We start from the raw sequence: 19,978 nt of genomic DNA on the forward strand, positions 1-19,978 counted from the left end.
AAATATAGAAGTGGCTCAGGTAAGCAGCACTTACAGAATGTTGCCTTGGCAGTGGTGGTTTAGTTGCTAAGTCATGTCCGACTCTTGCAACCCCAGGGACTGTAGCCTGCCAGCCTCCTCTGTCCATGGGATTCTCCAGGCAAGAGTACTGGAGTGAGCTGCCATTTCCTTCTCCATTAACACAAGGTAAACCAGCTTTGATTAGCCAGGTTTCCATTACATTCATTATCTTAATTGCCCATTTTGAGATTAATCATGTAGGGCCCACTTGCTACTAGCTAATCTATGGCAGAAAATAAGTGAAAAGAGCATAGAAAAGGAACTCAGATTGTGTTAGTTTTCTATTGCTATAAACAAATTACCACAAACTTGGAGACTTAAGACAACATCCACTTACTGTCTCACAGTATCTGTAGGTCGGAAGTCCAGGCCCAGTGGAGATGGGTTCTCTGCTGGGGTCTAACATGGATGTAACCAAGATTTTGGCCTAGGCTGCGTTCCCATCTGGGGCTCAGAGTCCTCTTCCAAGCTCATTCAAGTCGTTCGCGGAACTCGGTCTCTTGCAGTTTTAGGACTGAGGTCCCCAGGGACTGATTTCAGATTCTAGAGACAACCCTCAGATCCTAATTACCTTGGCCCTGTCACAATATGGCAGCTTCTTGAAAGCCAGTAGGAAAACATACCTCCGCACAAGGGAATAATAACCCTTACATTCATAGGTCTTCTCCATTCTCCAGGTTGTGCAGGTCTTGTGCATCAACAAGAGGGAATTAGGGGGCCATCCAGATTCTGCCTTCCACACGATGGTTACAGGGAGATTTTTAATACAGTGTCAAAAGCAAGGCCTATTGTGTATCAGAGGAATGCATAGAAGAGAAGTTTCTGATCTGGAGATTAGGAACTGAGTACTTAACGAACATAGATATGAAACAACTCAGGAATAATAAACGAAGGCACAAGCAGTTTAAAGTAGAATTTAGCTAAAATCTAATAGGATATATTTTCTTTTTCTTAAAATGGGAGTTAGCATTTAAACAGTTGTTTTATTATTTTTGAAGCAAAATTGCAATGTTATTGATTACAAATGTACTGCTCAATGATACAATAAATGTCAATGTGGAATGCTTTGTAATACACCAGATAGGTAATTCAATTCAGACCATCTCCCCACCTTCAGTTTCCTGTCCTCCACAAAGACCTAAAACTGGTTGAAATAGCCTGAAAGGCCAGAGTTTTGACCTATGCTGCAAAGTGCAATGTTAACACTAACCCACTAAGAAATCAACTCAGTAATCAGTAAATATCTTGAGTGAAACAACTCAACGCACCCAGTTAAATAATTTTAAATGATTGTTTTATAAGTCTAATTTATTTCCTCTGTTCTACCTGCATTTTATTTTACTTTAAAGTGAATCGAGAGATTGGGACTGACATTTATTAATATATACTACTATACATAAAATGGGCTTTCCTGGTGGCTCAGTGGTAGAGAATTCACCTGCCAACTCAAGAGACATGGGTTCGATCCCTGAGGTTGAGAAGATGCCCTGAAGAAGGAAATAGCAACCAACTCCAATATTCTTGCTGGAAATCCCATGAACAGAGGAGCCTGACGGGCTACAGTCCATGGGGTTGCAATAGAGTCAGACATGACTTAAGGACTAAACAATAACAATATATAAAACAGGTAACTCATAAGAGCTTGCTGTATAGCAGAGAACTGCACTTAATGCTCTGTGGTGACCTAAATGGGAAGGAAATCTAAAAAGGAGTAGATATGTGTATAGGTAGAATTGATTCACTTTGCTATTCAGCAAAAACTAACACAACATGTTAAAGCATCTATACTCCAATAAAATATCAAAGGAATCAATACCTGATTCCTATATTACCATAAAGTATTTTAGATACAATACTTTTATTTTACTTATGAAGGTTAAATATCATTTTATCTCTTAAACAATATCATAATCCCTTTTTGAATAATATAATCTTCTTAATAATTCAAATGTTTTCTAAATGATTATTAATTTTCAATATTTAAAGTTTTCTAATTTCTAGGTATGGGAAAGTGTTCTAAAGCATAATTTGCTTTAGCTGTCTTTTCCCATATACTCTATTTTCTAAAATCATACAGCAAAAATAGTTTAGTTTTAAAGGCTGAAAGAAATTCCCTATGTATGACAGTGTAGTATTAGTATATCAAATAACTTCTACTGTTATTGAAAAGAAAATTAAAACACTGAAATACACCAGAGAGGATATGAAACAAAATGTTAAATCTGCATGTATAATATGGTATGTTATGGTTCGGTTTCCATAGCAAGTTCTTTCACAGATGTTAACAGGGATATTGTTGTGAAATATAAAATAGCATAAAGCAAAGTTATACATATTTTCGATCAGTGATTAGCTTACTACACACAGAAGACAGAAGCTAAACCACAAGATATTACTGAACTAAACAAAGATGGTGACAAGTGTGAGAGGTTTACAGAACAGCATTAACAACCTCTATATTGAAGATATGGGTTTCCTTAGTGGCTCAGATGGTAAAGCTTCTGCCTGCAATGCGGGAGACCAGGTTCGATCCCTGGGTTGGGAAGATCACCTGGAGATGCAAATAACAACCCAATCCAGTACTCTTGCCTGGGAAATCCCATGGATGGACGAGCCTGGTAGGCTACAGTCCATGGAGTCTCACAGAATGTGAGACAACTGAGAAACTTCACTTTTATTTTCACATTGGAGATAAATTGTTCAAATATCCAATTGCATAGCTCTTATAATGGCTCTGGTCTTCCCTCGTGGCTCAGATGGTAAAGAGTCTGCTTGCAGTGCAGACTCCCAGGTTCAATCCCTGGGTTGGGACGATCCCCTAGAGAAGGAAATGGCAACCCATTCCAGTATTCTTGCCTGGAAAATCCCATGGATGGAGGAGTCTGGCAGGCTACAGTCCATGGAGTCGCGAAGAGTCAGACACTTTGCCTCACTACAACCTGTCTTTTTGCATCACTGTGGCCTGACTCTTTGCCACAAAGGGGCCTGACTGTTTGGCTCACCAGTCTCAGCCTCTCGTCCTCACTAACGCCTGACTCTCGTACACACTAGGGCCTCACCATGCCCCTCACTAAGGCCACACTCTGGCCCTCACTATGCCCTCTCTTTTCCTATTACTATCTATCACTAGGCCCTGACTCTTGTCCTTGCTGAGCCCCGAGTCTTCTCCTCACTGGGCCCAGACACTGGTCCTGTCTATGGCATGACTCTCTCTCTGCAGCCTGACTGCTCTTCTCTCTGCGGCTGACTCTGGTCTTCACTGTGACTTGAGTCTCGTCCTCACTCCGGCCGGACTCTGGTGCTCACTCCCTGGTGATTCTCTTCCCCCTGAGGGCCTGGCTCTGGCTCTCTCTAGGGGCCCTCTCTATGGCCTGACCCTTTGCCTCACTGGGGCCGGACTATGGTCCTCTCATCCTCACTAGAGCCTGACTCTCGTCCTCACTAATGCTGACACTAGTTCTCACTGCTCCCTGAGACTGGTCCTCACTACAGTCTGAGTCTGGGCCTCACTAGGGCCTGGCTCTCATTCTCACCATGGCCTGTGTCTGTCCTCCATGGCCTGACTCTGGTCCTCACTGTGCTCTGCTCTGGTCCTCAGTTTGTCCTGACCTTGTCCTCACTTGAGCTGACTCTTATCCTCACTGGGCCTGACTCAGGTCTGCACCGGGCCATGGCTCTGGTCCTCACTGTGGCTGACTCTGGACCACGTTGTGGCCTGACTCTCCCGCACTTGGGCCTGACTATTTTGTCACAGGTGCCTGACTCAGGTCCTCACTGGGCCCTGACTCTGGTCATCATTATGGCCTAACTCTGGTCCTCACTGAGCCCTGAGTCTGGTCCCCCAAAGGACCTGACCTAGTCCTAACCACAGTCTGACCCTGCTCCTCTCTATGGCCTGACTCTGGCCTCACTGCAGCCTCACCTGGTCATCAATACATCCTCACTCTTTTCCTCTCTGTTACCCGACACAGCTTATCACTATGCCCTGATTCTGGTCTCACTACACACTGGCCCTGGTCTTCACCATGCCCTGAGTTTAGTCCTCACTGTGCCCTGACTCTGGTCCTCACTATGCCCTGATTCTGGTCTTCACTGTGCCCTGATTCTGGCCCTCACTATGCCCTGATTCTGGTCCTCACTGTGCCCTGATTCTGGTCCTCACTATGCCCTGATTCTGGTCCTCACTGTGCCCTGAGTTCGGTCCTCACTATGGCTTGATTCTGGTCCTCTCTATGGCCTGCCACTGGTCTTCATTACAGCTGGACTCTGGTCCTCTCTAGGGCCTACTCTTTGCCTTACTAGAGCCTTACACTTTGTCTCACTGGGCCTGACTCTGGTCTGCACTGGGCCCTGAGTCTTGTCCTCTCTATGGCCTGACTCTGGTCCTCCCTAGGCCCTTTATCTGGTCCTCACTGGGCCTTGATGCTGGTCTTTACTACAGCCTGCCTCTGGTCCTCACTAAGGCCTGACTCTCGTTTCATAAGGGCCTGACTTTGGACCCACTGGGCACTAAATCTGGCCCTCACTACAAACTGACTGTGGTCCCTAATACGGCCTGATTCTGGTTCTCACTAAAGCCTGCTCTCGTCTTCATTTTAGCCTGACTCTCGTCCTCACCCTGACATGACTCTCCTCCTCACCGTGGCCTGACTCTCGTCCTATGACCTGACTCTTTCCTCTGTCCTGAACCTTTGCCTCAATATGGCCTGACTCTGCCTCACTGGGGACTGTTTCTCGTCCTCATTGGAGGACTGTTTCTCACTGGGCCATGAGTCTGGTCCTCTCGGTGGCCTGACTCTAGTTCTAATTATGGCATGACTCAAATCCTTACCAGGGCCTGACTCTCATACTCACTAGGGCCTGTCTCCGGCCCTCCCTGGGCCCTGTCACTGGTCCTCTTAACTGACTGACTCTTGTCCTCCCTACGGCCTGACTCTAGGCCTCTCTATGGCCTGACTCTTTGCCTCACTTCAGCCTGATACTTTGCCTCACTGGGCCTGACTCTGGTCCTCATCGGGCCCTGACTCTAGTCCTTTCTACAGCCTGTCTGGTCCTCACTGCAGCCAGACCCTGGTCCTCTCTATGGCTTGACACTCTTCTCTCAACTGCCTGACTCTGTGCCTCACTACAGGCTGATTCTTTGCCTCAGTGAGGCCTGACTCTGGTCCTCAGTAGGCACTGACTGTGGTCCTTACTGGGTCCTGACTCTGGTCCTACTGGGCCGAGTCTGATCTCGAATAGGCCTTAACTCAGGTCCTCACTACAGCCTGAATCTGGTCTTCCACTATGTCGTCACCCTTGTCCTCACTTCAGCCTCCCTCTTGTTCTCAAACTGGCCTCACTCTCATCCTGACTACAACCTCACTCTGGTTCCTCACTATAGCCTCGCTCTGCTTCTCACTACATCCTCACACTTTTCCTATTACCTGATATTTCTTCTCACTAGGCCCTGACAATGCTTCTCAATATGCCCTGACTCTGGAGCTCACTATGCACGGAGTCTGGTCCTGTGTTCCCTGAGTCTGCCCTCGCTGAGCGCTGACATGGTCCTCTCTATGGCCTGACACTTGTCCTTAACACAGCCTGACTCTGGTTCTCACTGTGGCCTGAATCTGGTCGGCTCTACTGCCTGACTCTGCCTCACTATGACCTGATGCTTTGCCTCACTACAGCCTGACTCTGGTCCTCTTTACAGCTTGATTCTTTACTCTCTACTGCTTGACTCTTTGCCTCACTGGGCCCTGACTCTACTCCTCCACACCGCCTGACTCTGGTCCTACTGGGCCCTGAGTCTGTTCCTGAATGGCCCCTGACTCCGATCATTTCTTCAGCCTGACTCTTTGCCTTATCAGGTGCCTGACTCTGTCTCACTTGAGCCTGACTTTTTGACTCACCAGGGCCTGACTCTGGTCCTCACTGGAGCCTGAGATGATTCTTCACCTGGCCCTATTCTGGTCCTCACTCTGCCTGACTCTGCCCCACTATGGCATGAATCTCATCCTCTCAAGGCACTGACTTTTATGCTACTAGGGCCTGGTTCTTGGCCTCACGAGGGCCTGACTCATCCTCAGTATGGCCTCACTCTGGTCCTCACTATGGCCTGACTCTGGTCCCCACAGCCTCCTCACACTTCTATTATCTGACACTGCTTCTCAATATGCTGTGACTATGGTCCTCTCTGTGGCCTGTCTTTATCACTATGGCCTGACTCTGGTCTTCTCTTCAACTTTATTCTGTCCTCTCTACTACCCGACTCTTGGCCTCACTGGGACCTGACTGTGGTGCTCCCCAGGGCCTCACTGTCGTCCTCACTGGGGCCTGACTCTTGTCCTCACAAGACGCTGACTCTAGTTCTCACTGCACCCTGAGATCGGTCCTCACTGGTTCTCACTCTGGTCCGACTCCGGCCTTCACTATGACATTACTTGTCCTCTCTACAACCTGACTCTGCCTTACTGGGGTCCGACTCTGGTACCCAGTAGGCCTGACTGTGGTTCTCAATGGGCCCTAAGTCTGGTCCTCCCTACAGTCCGACTCTGGTCTCACTAGGTCCTGACTCTCATCCTCACTAGGACCTAACACTTGTCCTCACTAGATGCTGACTCTGGTCCTCACGGTGCCCTGAGTCTGGTCCTCACTGGGCTCTAACTTTGGTCCTCACTACAGCTTGACACTGGTCTTCTCTTTGGCCTGACTTTCATCCTCACCACGGTCAGACTCTCGTCCTCACTATGTCCTGACTGTCCTCCATGGCCTGAATTTTGTCTACTTACAGGCTGACTGTTTACCTCACTGGAGCCTGACTCTTGTCCTTACTGGAGCTTGACACTGTTCCATACTGGGCCCTGAATCTGATCCTATGACATGACCCTTGTACTCAGTAGGGCCAGGCACTCTTCCTTACTAGTCCTTGAATCCGGTCATCATGGGGTTTTAACTCTGGTCCACACTGTGGCTTGACTCCAGTCCTAACTAGGGCCTGACTCTCATCCTCACTTTGGCCTGACTCTTGTCCTAACTAGGACCTGACATGCCTCACCCTGGCATGACTCTCATCCTCACCATGGCCTGACTCCTTGCCTCACTGGGGCCTGATTCTTTTCTTCACTGGATGCTGACACTTTTTCTCACTGGGCCATGATTCTGGTCCTCGCTATGGCCTCACTTTGGTCCTCACTAGGGCCTGACTTTCATGCTCGCTAGGACCTGACTCTGCTCCTCACTGTGCACCGATTCTGCCCTGTCAATGATGCTCTCTGTGGCCTGACTCTGGTCCTCTCTGTGGGCTGACTCTTTCCTCACTGGGCCTGACTCCTGTCCTCACTGGACCTTGACGCGATTGCTCACTGGGCCGTGATTCAGGTCCTCACTGCAGCCTGACTCTGCTCCGCTTTGGCGCAGACTCTCACGCTCACTGGGTTCTGACCTGCTTCCTGGGGCCTGACTCTCACCCTCACTGCAGCCTCACGCCGGTCCCCACTGTGTCCTCACTCTTGTCATCACTATGGTCTCACTCTGGCCCACTATGTCCTCACTATGCCCCTCACTACAGCCTCCTTCTGGTCTTCACTACAGCCTCACTCTATTCCTATCTATTGCATGACACAGCTTCTCACGATGCCCTGACAAGGCTTCTCTATGGCCTGACTACGGTCCTCACTAAAAACTGACTCTGATCCTGACTACGCACTGACTCTTGTCCTCACTAAGTCCTGAGTCTGGTTCTCTCTATGGCTTGAATCTGGTCCTCGTATGGCCTGACTCTGGTCCTCTCTATGGCCTGACTCTTTGCCTCAATAAGCCTGACCCTTTGCCTCACTGGGCCCTGACTTGCGTCCTCACTGGGCCCTGAATCTGGTCCTTCCTACGGTCTGACTCTGGTCCTCACTGTGGCCTGACTCTGCCCCACTGGGATAGGACTGTGGGTCTCACCCGACCCTGAGTCTGGTCCTCACTACAGCCTTACTCAGGGCCTCACTAGGCACTGACACTCATCCTCATTAGGGCCTGAATCTCACCCTTTCTAGGCCTGGCTCTGGCCCTCACTGGGCCCTGACTCTGGTCATCACGACAGCCTGAATGTGGCCCTCACTAGGGCCTGGCTCACATCATCTCTGCGCCCTGACGCTCATCCACGGAGCCAGTGCTGTAGCTGTGGGCGTGCCCTCCACCACCCCACCGACAGAGACCACCGTCCCCTCACAGACTCTCACCAATTGTCCTATGGACCCTGCTCAGGCCCTGGCCTGGCCAAGGCTCTGCCTCAACAGGGAAGGCTTCCTTTTTCCACTTGGGCTCAAGTAGGCAATTATGAAATCAAAGCCAAGAGCAACACAGCATGGGCTTTACTCAGACGCCAAAGAACAGAGAAGCAGGCACTAAGTTCTCAGCTCAACTTCTCGCCCACCTGGAGAAAGTGGTTCGATTTTAAACAGTAAAGACACTGGGAGGAGGAGTGAGGCTAATGCTGGGGAGGCAGGTGCGTTTAGGGGAAGGGCAGGGCTTTTCCAAATTAGCAGGGGGCCACCTCATGTTTACCTTTTTTTGGTTCTTCACGTTGGGTACGGCCACTGGTAGGTGTGTCACTTAATATAAAGATCAAGTTAGCAGCCAGTGGTGACATGAAAGGAGATCTTAATTCCCTGCCCAGGAATTGAAACTGGGAAGCCTGGATGAGAACCGTGAATCCTAGCCACCAGATAGGCAAGGGCTAGAAGCTAGAAGCCATTTTTCCCTGGATCTTTGCCCACAGTGAAAAGTGTATTTATCACAGAAATAGAAACTGTAAATTCAGGTATAAATTTTTTAGAGACATAAAGAGAATAACAAGTGGGGAAGCACATGGAGCAATGGCTTGTTAAGATAGAAGCCCAGCAGAGAAAGGGTGTGGGCGTCCCCCCTAGTGAGGAGGAGCAGAGAAAAGAGATGGTTAAGTCATCTACATGGGGCATTTCTTCCGGGTCTTTGTTTTCCTTCAGGCTAATTATCCGGCTTCTTTGTCCACACTTGACCTACCCTGGGACCCTCCCCTGGGTGCACACTCACTCTTGAGCCAGGATGAATCTTGAAGTGAAGTCTTTTGGGAAAAGCAAGACTCACTGCTCCTGGCATTATCTCTTGAGTTTTGACCCATAAGAAGACTTTCTGTGCACGCGCAGTGTCTCCCTTGTCCCAAAAGAGTGGTGGGCAGAGATCCCTGAGCTCTACTCATACAGGATTTTGCGCCCCCCTCTTTATCCTTGCCATGACTATTACCTTAAGGTGTTTGCAAGAGACAAACACTGGCTATTTACTCTCTGTTGTTATTTCCATTTCAGAGGGCAACCAGGAGGCTGATTGTAAATACCTAGACTGAAGCCTATCCAACTCTTCCCTCAGAAATGCTAACAGTTGTAAGTATCCACCGTGAAATGAAGTACACTTATTCGTGTCCCATGAAATGCAAACAGGAGGCCAGTTATGTCTAATCTGGAGCCCATCTATCTCCTACATCAATAATACAGTAAAATCAACACACAATGTCTGCTGGAAGTCAGATTCATTGCCAGCTTGGTCCCAGCTGGTTCCATCTAGTTTTGCTTGTGTAGCTACCATTCTCTCTGGAACCTCTACCTTAGAGACTTTTGTTACCTCTTGCTAAAGGTTGGGGTTAAAGGGTTGTGCACAAGGACACCCCTATTATAGGAGGGTTCAGATGCTGCTACAGAAGCCCCTAATCCTTCCCTGAGAATACTGAGTTGGGGTGAGAGCATTCAGGCAGCAGGGCAGACAGCTTGCCTTAGTGCTCATGAGGTGAAGGGGGCACAGAACCAGGGGCTCAGCCTGCAAAGCCCAGAACCACTCACACACCAGCTCCAGAGCTGTTCCTGCAGTGACAAGGAGAAGGGGTGTGACACCTACTAGACACTGAGGAAGAGGGTGAGGCCTGCAGCGCTCCTGGAATGACAAGAAGGGGTGTCCCACCAACTAGAAGAGGACAAAGGGGGCAGGGGCTGCAGTGCTCTAGAAGTGACAAGGGGAAGGGGTGTCCCACCTACTAGAGGTGGAGGAAGGGGCGGAGCCCGCTGGGGGGCTCCAGGGCTCAGCACTGGTTGGGGTGCTCACAGCTGAGACAGGCCTCAGGGCACAGTGGGGAGGCACCAGTGGGGGCCCTGAGCTGGTCACTCACCCATCGTGTCTCTCCCTCCTTGAGGGTGTCTAGGGTGTCTCTTCCCCCGTGACAAAGGGCAGAGCCCTGACAGTCACCCCCACCCCAACTCCCCAGGGAAGCTCACTGGAGACTTGGCACCCGGCTGGGGGCTGGTCACGTGATGGTTTCTGCTCTCCCTCTCCAAAATGCCAGTGCCCAGAAGGGGAGCCAGGGCTCAGCGAGAACCTCATGGTTAGTGCAAATAGCATAGGTGCAGGGGCCTGCCCCTAATGGGAGAGAGGCTTTAGAACAGGGCAGGGAGCTTCCCACCAGCTACATGAGCTTCCTGAGGCAGCGGTGGCAAATGACCATACACGGACGCTCTGAACAACAGAAGCCTGTGCCCTCTCAGGCTGGAGACCAGCCGTCTGTGGTCAGGGTGTCCCAGTGCTGCGCTCCCTCCAGAGGCTCCAGCACAGGGTCCTTCCTGCCTCTTCCAGTTTTTTGGGCTCCAGGTGTTCCTGGGCTTGTGGCCCCCTCCCTCCCACCTCTGGCTCCATCTTCACCTGGTATCTCTTCTGTGTCCGTGTCTCTTAGAAGGACGCTCTCAATGATTTAGGGCCACCCCAATCCAGGATGACCTCCTCTCCAGATTCGTAACCAATTACACCTGCAAAGACCTACTTCCAAATAAGGTTCCATTTTCAGATTCTAAAGTCATGACATGGACATAGCATCTGGGAGCCACCCATTCACCCCACTACAGCCCCCAGTTCCCAGACGCCAGCCTGCCTTCCTCAGGACAGCACTCAGGCTGCTGACTTTCTTTCCGTCTTCCTGCAGGGAGGTGTCTTTTGTTTCTTACTGTAACTTCACGAGGTTGCGTTGGGGGGCCCTGCTGGCGGACCTCCTGGCGATCCCAGGGACCATGCTGAGTGTCCTCCCGGAAGTGCGAGAGCATGGCCAGGGCTGCCTGTGCATACTCTACGCTGACCAGTTGGTGGTCAGGCACCTGCACGGGCTGGACTGGTCCCTGGACCACTGCACCTTCTACCACATCGATAGCCTGGTGCACTGTGTGCGGGCCTCTAAGACCATGATGTGTGGACCCGCCTGAACGCTGGGAGCCCTCCTGCCTGTCCTATGGCCTCCAGCCCCCCAGAGGCCCTACAGCCCTGGTGTGGACACCCTCATCCAGTCGTGGACCCCTGCTCCTGCCAGGGACACCCCATCCCAGTGGCCCCCAAGAGGCCTGCTGGGAGGGGTGAGAACTTGGCCATGAAGAACAGGGCAGTGGTGGGCTTGGACTCTGGACCCGGGGATCAACCTTCTTCTGTCCCATCCAGGTCAACGCTGATGAAGAAGTCTGCAGAAGCCAAGCCATGGATCCACCTGCATGTAAAGAAAAACCCAGAGTTAAAGAGCCTGTCAGCAGAGTGGAGAAGGCCAGACAGAAGTCAGCCCAGCAAGAGTGGGAACAGACAGAGGTCTGTGCCCTCAATAGCAACGACAGGACTGGGGCGCCTGGGGAGCAGCTTGGTGGCTTCTGCGAACAGATGCAGCCTCCTGGAGAGTGAGCCAGCCCCGTGTCCACACCAGATGGGACCATGGAGGCTCGGTTGTGAGTGTTACCAGTCTCAAGCTGAGACAGCACAACAGGAGCCTTACACAACTAGATAAGAAGACAGTCAATCTTATTCCTAAAACTGGATCAATCAGAACTTCCAGGATATAACTTGCTTCACTAGTTCCTCTAATCTGAATTGCCTCTTGCTAGCCGAAGAGACTTTTTCTATTCTTCCAAGACAATAGATTCTTAATGTGTAAACCTTTTGCTTGGAAAAAAAAAAAAAAATCCGTGTTTCTTGTGAAAAAATCTTCTCCAAAAATACAAATAAAATACTAGTAAGAAGACGAAGACAGGGCTGACCCTGACTGCAGCAAGTGTAGACAAGAACAGGGGCTACTTGCGCACTTGTGCCCCAAAGGCCCAGAATGTGGTGTCTGAGCCATCGGGGCTCTGACTCGAGGGGCCCACCTCCACCTGGGCTCATGTGGGGGGCTGCTGCAGGGAGAGCCTGGCCTTGGGTGACCTTCCAACTTGCCCCACCTCAGCTTCACCCCCCTGGGCGTTCACTCCCAGCCCACCTCACCCCCTTAATAGTCTTCAAATGGTATCTCTAAATCAACAGGCCTGAGTGGGAGGTTTTAACACTGAGCGGGGGTCCAATGACCAGTGCCCCATGTGTTCTGCGTGTCTTGCGAGGGGAAGGAGCCTCGCTCTCACAGTCATGCCCCGGTGCACCTGGGGCTGGTGGTGGAAGTGGAGGTGTGGCAGCCCCAGGCTCTGCTCTGACAGAAGCTCTCTTTCTGCGGACAAGTCTCTCCTCACTCCTCTATCCTCCCTGGAAACTCAGGAGCCACAGCATATGGGCACCTCTGGCATCAAGACCCACCCTGGGGAATTTCTCAGAAGCAGGGACCAGGCCTCTTTGTGATGCACGGGGGCTAGGATGCCTCATACCTGGGAGGGCCTTGGACTCAGCTAAGTACCACCTGGGGTCTCCTCCCCACCCTCCCACCCCCAGTAGAGGGCTCTTCGATTCCAGGGCCCCAAGACCCTCCACCACGTTTGACCCTGATTGCAGAGCCAGGGATCCAGAGACTGCCTCCCAGATGCTTTTCCTGGAGGCTCCCAGAAGTCCCTGAAGCTGTTATACTCAGGGTTAGTTATGATGAAGGATGCAGTTAAACTCAGCAAGGACAGGTGTGGAGCAGAGTCCAGCCTCCTCGGCTGTAGCAGCCCAGGAAGCCCACCTGAGCTCTGAGGTGCAGGGTTTACGATGTGCCCGACCTCAGCCTCCAGCTCCCTGGGGACTCGGGAAGCCCCACCACGCACCATGCCATGACGACAGACCAGCCTGGAAGAGAGGCCCAGGAAGCAGAGACACCCCCAGCAGACTCCAGGTGACTCCAGAGCCAGAAGCAGAGGCCTGGGCTCTGTGCACAGTAGAGCCCCCAGCACACAGGGCAGCGCCTATCCCGCGTGGCCAGCAGGGGCGCACAAGGTCAGCTAGTGTCTGTGGGCCTCAATCTGTGGCCACTGGCCACACTGGCCTGCTCTGCTCACAGAGCGAGGCCGATGGAGGGACAACAGGGCGGAACAAAGCCAGGTCATGGTCAGGCTGGGTGAGAAAGGGTCCCAGGAGCGAGAAGCCAGCTGCCCTTGCTCATGAGCTGAGAGCTGACATCCACCCTCTGGTCAGTAACGTCTCCCCACATCCCCTGTAGGGCTGCGTTTCCCAGTCCTGGGGCAGGGTCATACGTGTGTACACAGCAGGATGCACAGCAGTGCATACAGCAGGCCTGGCGTCTGCCCTTGCCATGCAGTCGAGACCTGGTGAGGGTGGAGCATCCCAACAGGCAAGGGGCCGACTGCGGGAAGGGTGCTGGGGTGAAGCATTTAGGAGCGTTTGGAGGGAACCCTCGCCTGTCAGCACATGACTGAGGACACTGACCAAGGGTCAGGGAAGCCCAGGGAGGGTCATGGGTCAACCCTGAGGCTGGACAAGGGGTGTGGGGCGCGGGTGTCAGAGCTGCTCGCTGCTGGGCGACGCCGAGCTCTGCACCCCTGGAAACCACCCGGTGTCCAGCTAGACCGCAGCCAGGAAGACAAGGGAAGCCCATTGACATAGCTGCAAACACTGGCATGAGGCGTTCACTCTCCTCTTCACCCGGCGTGGAAAAGGGCAAACTGAACTGGAGAGAGATGGGGATGAGGTGGGAAGCGTGGGTGCTTGGAGCCTAGAGGGGAGGGTCTCCCAGTGAGGGGGTGAGGCCACAGGGAGCAGGAGGGGCAGGGGGACGGGGGCAATGGTCAGTGAGCGCTCGGCACTGGGGCACGTCCACCGTCCTTCGGGCTGGCCCCCTTCCTGAAGGCGGGGTCTGTAAGCACAGGGGCCTCTGCCCTTGGAAGGGGGTTTCTGTCTGGAGGGTCCCCGAGGCTGGATGTTGGTGGGGACACGGGCCCATCTGGCAGCCGTGGTGAAGACACTGCTCTCTCTGAGCGAATGAGGCGCACACCCAGTCCCCGACCTGTGGAAGGTCTAGCCCTCTGGGGGTTTTGGGGTCAACGGAGTTGATCCTCACTCCATGGGATACCCGGAGGGGAGGGGTGGATCCGTCCTGGCCCAGCTGCGCCTGGGCTCTTGGGGAAGACCTCTCCGGCCCACAGACTCACAGGCGTCAGTCACCACGGCTCTCAACACCCTCCTCCGAGAACAAGGTGCAAGGGCCGACCCTGTGAAACGAGGCGCCTGCGTCGGGGGCTGGAGGGTCCTTTCTCAGATGGCCACACTCAGGGCAGGAGGGGGGTGAGGGTGGCCTGCAGGCACTCACCGTGGTCATTACACCACTGTGGCTACTTTCTCGGGGCTGAGGTGCCCAGTGGACGGGGGCCAGGCAGCCGTACCACAGGGAAGAGTGGGTCTTCCTGGACCCCGGGTCCCTCCTCCGGGAAGGGACAGGGTTATGTGCAGAGGGGAGGCAGCTAGTGACTGCCCTGGGTTTTAACAAGCACGACGCTCAGGCCTCCACAGGCCAGGTTTGGGATTCCTGCGGCCCCAACACAGAACACCAGATGCGTGTGGGGGGAGGTGTGAGGGGTGTAATAGGGGACACTTGCCCTCAGGCTGGAGCCCTAGATCCAGGTGCTAGGGGCCTGCTCCTGCTGCAGGTTCTGTGGTTAGCTGGTTCCAGGTCTCTCTTTGCCCATTTCTGTCTCTGCTCTCACCTGGCCTTCTCCCCATGAGGACTGCTCCCCTCTCACATAGAGGTCAGTGACCTCATCTCAACCTGGACAGCTCTGCAGTGGCCCATCTGCACACAAAGTCCCATTCTGAGGTCCTGGGAAGTCCAAGTTCCTGGGCCTCTTGAGGTGACAAGTCCTGGTGGTCAACACAGCTTGTGGGGATGTGGTGCGGGGCGGGGGGCGGGGTTCCAAGGCCGGAACCCAGAAGCCTCATGGAGGAAGCAGTGTCCTGACTCAGGGAGGACAGATGGACAGGCAGAGGCAGGAGGAAGGCCAAGTAGGGGACCACCCCTGCCCTCTGGGTGGTGAGCAGTCTCTAGAGGGCCAGGCAGGAGCTGGCAGGATGGGGATGTCAGAGGCAGGCAGCCCGGTCTGCAACGTGGGTGTCACTTAACAGCAACCATAACCCATAACCCAGCCCGCACACCAGTCTCAGCCCTAATGCTAACCCTTCAAACCACCAACACCAAGCCAAATATAATCAAATCACACAAGTACGTAATAATAAGAAAACTACACCAGTATACCGTATACACAGAAAAGCAAGAATTCTCCATAAAATTAGAGCAACATGGAACCATCAAAACATTGAATGGACGGTGCCATAAGCAATATCTCTACACCAGAAATGCCAGGTTGTTCCACATATTAAAACTAAGCAGTGTATTGAACCACTATAAACTGTGAGGCAGAAACGCATGATCATTTCAATTCCTGCAGAAGAAGCTATAATCAAAGTCCAGTGCTATCTCATGATACAAACACTCCAGAGAGCAGGAATAAAAGGAAATCTGTCCAATGTGAGAGCAGCATACAAAGCCACGTCAAGCTTCATGCTCAACGTAAAACAGTGAAAGATTTACTCCTGAAATTGGGAACAAGGACAGGAAGCCGGCCTTCACCACTGTTACTCAATAGGGTACTGGAAGTGCTACCCAGATGTCTGAGGAAAGAAACAAAATGCATTCATACATGAACAGAAAAATTAAAACTGTGTCTGCTCACAGAACACAGATCACACTATCTTATATGCAAAACTTCCTATAACAACGAAAAATTATTTGACTAGTCAACTAATTCAGCAGTCACAGGACAAAATATCACTTTACAAAAACCTATCTTATACATATATACTAGCAATAAATAATGTCAAAATGAGCTTATAAAAATAATTCCATTTAAATGTTAACATTAATATTTAGGGATATATCTAATCAAGACACAAAACTTGCTCTCATGTATATAAGGTTGTCTATCCATCTGAAATTACTGGAAAATAAAATACTTTTCAAAACACCATGTCAAAACCATGCCAGAAAAGCAAAGAAAATATTAAACCTCCATATAGAGGCCAAGCCTTATCCAGATCCAGTGGCCTCAAAATCCACATGGAATTCAGAAGGCACTGTGAGAAGACTATATTAGGGCTTTCCTATAGAGGCCCTGAGTGACCCCATGGACTACAGCCCTCCAGGCTACTCTGTCCGTGGGATTTCCCAGGCAAGAACACTGGTGTGGGTTGCCATTTTCTTCTCCAGGGGATCTTCCCAACCCAGGGATCAAACCTGGGCCTTCTGCATTGTAGGCAGATTCTCTGCCATCTGGGCCACCAGGGAAGCCTGACCCTGCTGCTGGGGAAGATTGAAGGCAGGAGGAGAGGGTACAATAGAGGATGAGATGGTTGGAGGGGATTACTGACTCAGTGGACACAAGTTTGAGCAAGCTCCTAGAGATGGCAAAGGACAGGGAAGCCTGGTGTGCTGCAGTCTGTGGGGTCACAGAGTCGGACACACTGAGCAACTAAACAACAGCAACATAAAGGACTGCCCTTTCCTCCCTGTTGTGGACAACCTGGATGTGGCAGAAACTGGGATTTTAAATTCCAATTTTCTACACCATTCCACCAAAAAAACTACTAGAAATAATAAATGAATTCAGCAAAGACGCAAAATAAACACACAGAAATCAACTGCACTCCTAAACAATAATAATGAACCATCCGAAAGTGAAAAAACTCTATTTACAACTGCATCAAAAAGAACAAAATACCAAGGAATAAATTTAACAAAGAATGTCAAAGACCCATACACTGAAAACTTTAAGACAATGATGAATAAACCAAAGAAGACACAAATCACTGCAGATACCTGTGCTCATGGAACAGAAGAATTAGTTAAAGATACTTCTGCTCACCATGAATATTCATTGATAGCCTGAATATTCATGGGATGGACTGATGCTGAAGCTGAAGCTCTGATACTTTGTGGCCAAAATATTGAGGCAAAGAACTGACTCATTGGAAAAGACCCCGATGCTGGGAAAGACTGAGGGCAGGAGGAGAAGGGGCTGACAGAGGATGAGATGGTTGGATGGTATCACTGACTGGATGGACATGAGTCTGAGCAAGCTCTGGGAGTTGATGATGGACAGGGAAGCCTGGCCTGCTGCAATCTATGGGATTGCAAAGAGTCTGAAATGACTGAGCCACGGAACAACAACTTGGGTTCATGATGGAACAGAACAAATACCGTTGTAAAAATGTCCATTCTACCCAAAGCACACAGTGAATGCAATCCTTCCTAAATTTCCAATATTTTTCACAGAAAGTGCAAATCCTCCTAACATTTGCGTGAATCACAAAGGACCCCAAATAGCCAAGGTGACCCCGAGAAAGAACAGTCTGTAGGCATCTCCCTCCCTGACTCCACACTAAATCTGGTGAAGCTACAGTCACCAAAACTGTGGAATTGGCACAAAAAACAGGCACACGGCCAGAGGAACAGGACAGAGGGCACAGAATTCAGCCCACACGGATGGTCCATTATCCAGGACAAAGGGGCCGAGGACTCACCAAGGGCAAGGACAGTCCCCACAATAAACAGAGCTGGGAAAACGACACCACATCCAAAGACGGGCCCTGGACACCGTCTACACCGCACATCAAACTGACTAAAACCCCCACTTCCCACCACGGCCTTCTGGGTCGTCTGATAACTAGTCATTCGCACCCAGGAAACTTCACCAAACATCTCCTGAATTTTCCTCACCTTTTCCTCTCGATGTCGCCTGAGTCATCAGGAATCCCAGCTCCCATCAGTGTGGACGCCGCCTCGTGTTGTCCTGAAGCCGAAACCCCAGCGACCTCCAAGGAGACTGAGCGCTCACCTGGGAGTCCCAGCCGAACTGAGCGCTCACCTGGGAGCCCCAGCCGAAGCCCTGCCGTGCCCGAGCAGGCAAAACTCCCGCAGCTAAGCTAAGCCGGAGCGGCAGGGAACACGCATGCGCTGTGAGTCAGTGACGCGGGCTCAGCGCCACCCTGTGGTCAATAAGGAAAGTGCCGGCCACGCCTCACTCACAGGTCACGGGGCACAGCGGCCCCTGCGGGCAGAGCTGCTGAGTCTGTTAAACTGGAAAGCGAAAGTCGCTCAGTCGTGCCGGACTCTTTGCGATCCCATGGACTATACAGTCCATGGAATTCTCTCGGCCAGAATACTAGAGTGGGTTGCCTTTCCCTTCTCCAGGGGATCTTCCTAACCCAGGGATCGAACCCAAGTCTCTCGCATTGCAGCCGGATTCTTTACCAGTTGAGCCACCAGGGAAGCCCATTAAACTGTAAATTCAAACTCAAATGAAGACAATATCCCATAACTTTTCAAAAATAGGTAAAGAACATAGAATTGAAAACCATATAGAATGAAATAAATGTAGATGCAAACTTTATGAGGTACACAAAATTCACTCAAAATTATTTATAGACAACTTGAAAGGTTGCAGCTGCTATCCGCGTGCTACGCTGAGATTTGCCACCTCCAGAGGAAAGGAATTTGATCCGGGGCCAGAGACGAGGCTTGACCACTGGAGCTTTTTGTGTAACAGAATTTTATTCAAGTATAAGAGAGATAGAGAAAGCTTCTGACATAGACATCAGAAGGGGGCAGATAGAATGCCCACTTGCTAGTTTTTAGCAAGGCGTTTTATGTCTGTTAGCGAGCTTCTAATCAGATAAAAGAAACACCTCAAGGGTGAGGGGAGTTTCACCAGGCCCCCCTCTCACAATATGCATTTTTGAGATAGGATGGCCAGGATGTCATCCCTGGCCATAAAACAATTGACATGAATACTGGTTTGTTGAGCCATTATCAGCCCAAGGTTTGAGAAAAGAAAAAAAAAAAAAAAAGTTAGTCTCAGGCAGAAACTGTTTGGTCAACAGAGAAGGGGAAAACAAAAGAAAACAAAAGATGTCTGCCGCTTGCAGTTGATTCCCCCTGCTGCTTGGGGACCTCTGGCCTTCCTGTCACCTTCTCACAAATTTTAAATGCAAAACTATTCAAAATTATAGAAGAAAACATAAAATTGATGTGAGCTTGGGTTTGGTCATGTAGATCACAAGCTTTGTAGTTGTAACACACAACACAAAACACACCATTCCAGAAAGAAAGGCAGGAGATTCCTCGGACTTTATAAAATTAAAGACTGCTACTGTTGTGAAAACCTCATTCAAAAAAATCAAAAAAACAACACAACTGGGGAAAAAATAATATTTGCAAACACATATTTAATAAAGGTTTTATCACAAAATATACAAAGAACTCTAACACAGCCCCATTAAAATTAGGAAAGCTCTAAATGGACACTGGGTCAAAGGAGGTACACAGTACACAAAACTGTGCCCAGGACTGGGGAGTAGAAAAATAACTACACATGGCTCCAGCTGACTCTTCGAGCCATGTGTGACCTTGAACTAGTCCTGTCCCTCCTGGAAGCCTCAGAGAGGCAGAGAGGGAGCAAGGGGAAGAGAGCCAGTTGAGCTCATACCTAACTAACCCTGACCATTCTCACCACTTTCATTCAACATGGTCTAGCAGCAAGAATACTGGAGTGGGTTGCCATTACCTTCTCCAGGGGATCTCCCCGCCCCAGGGACTGAACCCAGGTCTCCTGCATTTCAGGCAGATTCTTCACCATCTGAGCCACCAGGG

At 50.7% G+C, this 19,978-nt stretch overlaps 1 long non-coding RNA gene across 1 annotated transcript; it reads right to left on the reverse strand.

The window, feature by feature from the left end:
- Positions 1–963: 963 nt before the first annotated feature.
- Positions 964–18,259, reverse strand: LOC105609191 (uncharacterized). Its single transcript, XR_001042631.5, has 2 exons — positions 18,047–18,259; positions 964–11,581 (listed from the first exon to the last, which is right to left on the reverse strand). It is a non-coding gene; the product is annotated as an uncharacterized LOC105609191 (long non-coding RNA).
- Positions 18,260–19,978: the final 1,719 nt, after the last annotated feature.

This window comes from Ovis aries, chromosome 9 (assembly GCF_016772045.2).
Source record: "Ovis aries strain OAR_USU_Benz2616 breed Rambouillet chromosome 9, ARS-UI_Ramb_v3.0, whole genome shotgun sequence".
Classification (NCBI taxonomy): domain Eukaryota; kingdom Metazoa; phylum Chordata; class Mammalia; order Artiodactyla; family Bovidae; genus Ovis; species Ovis aries.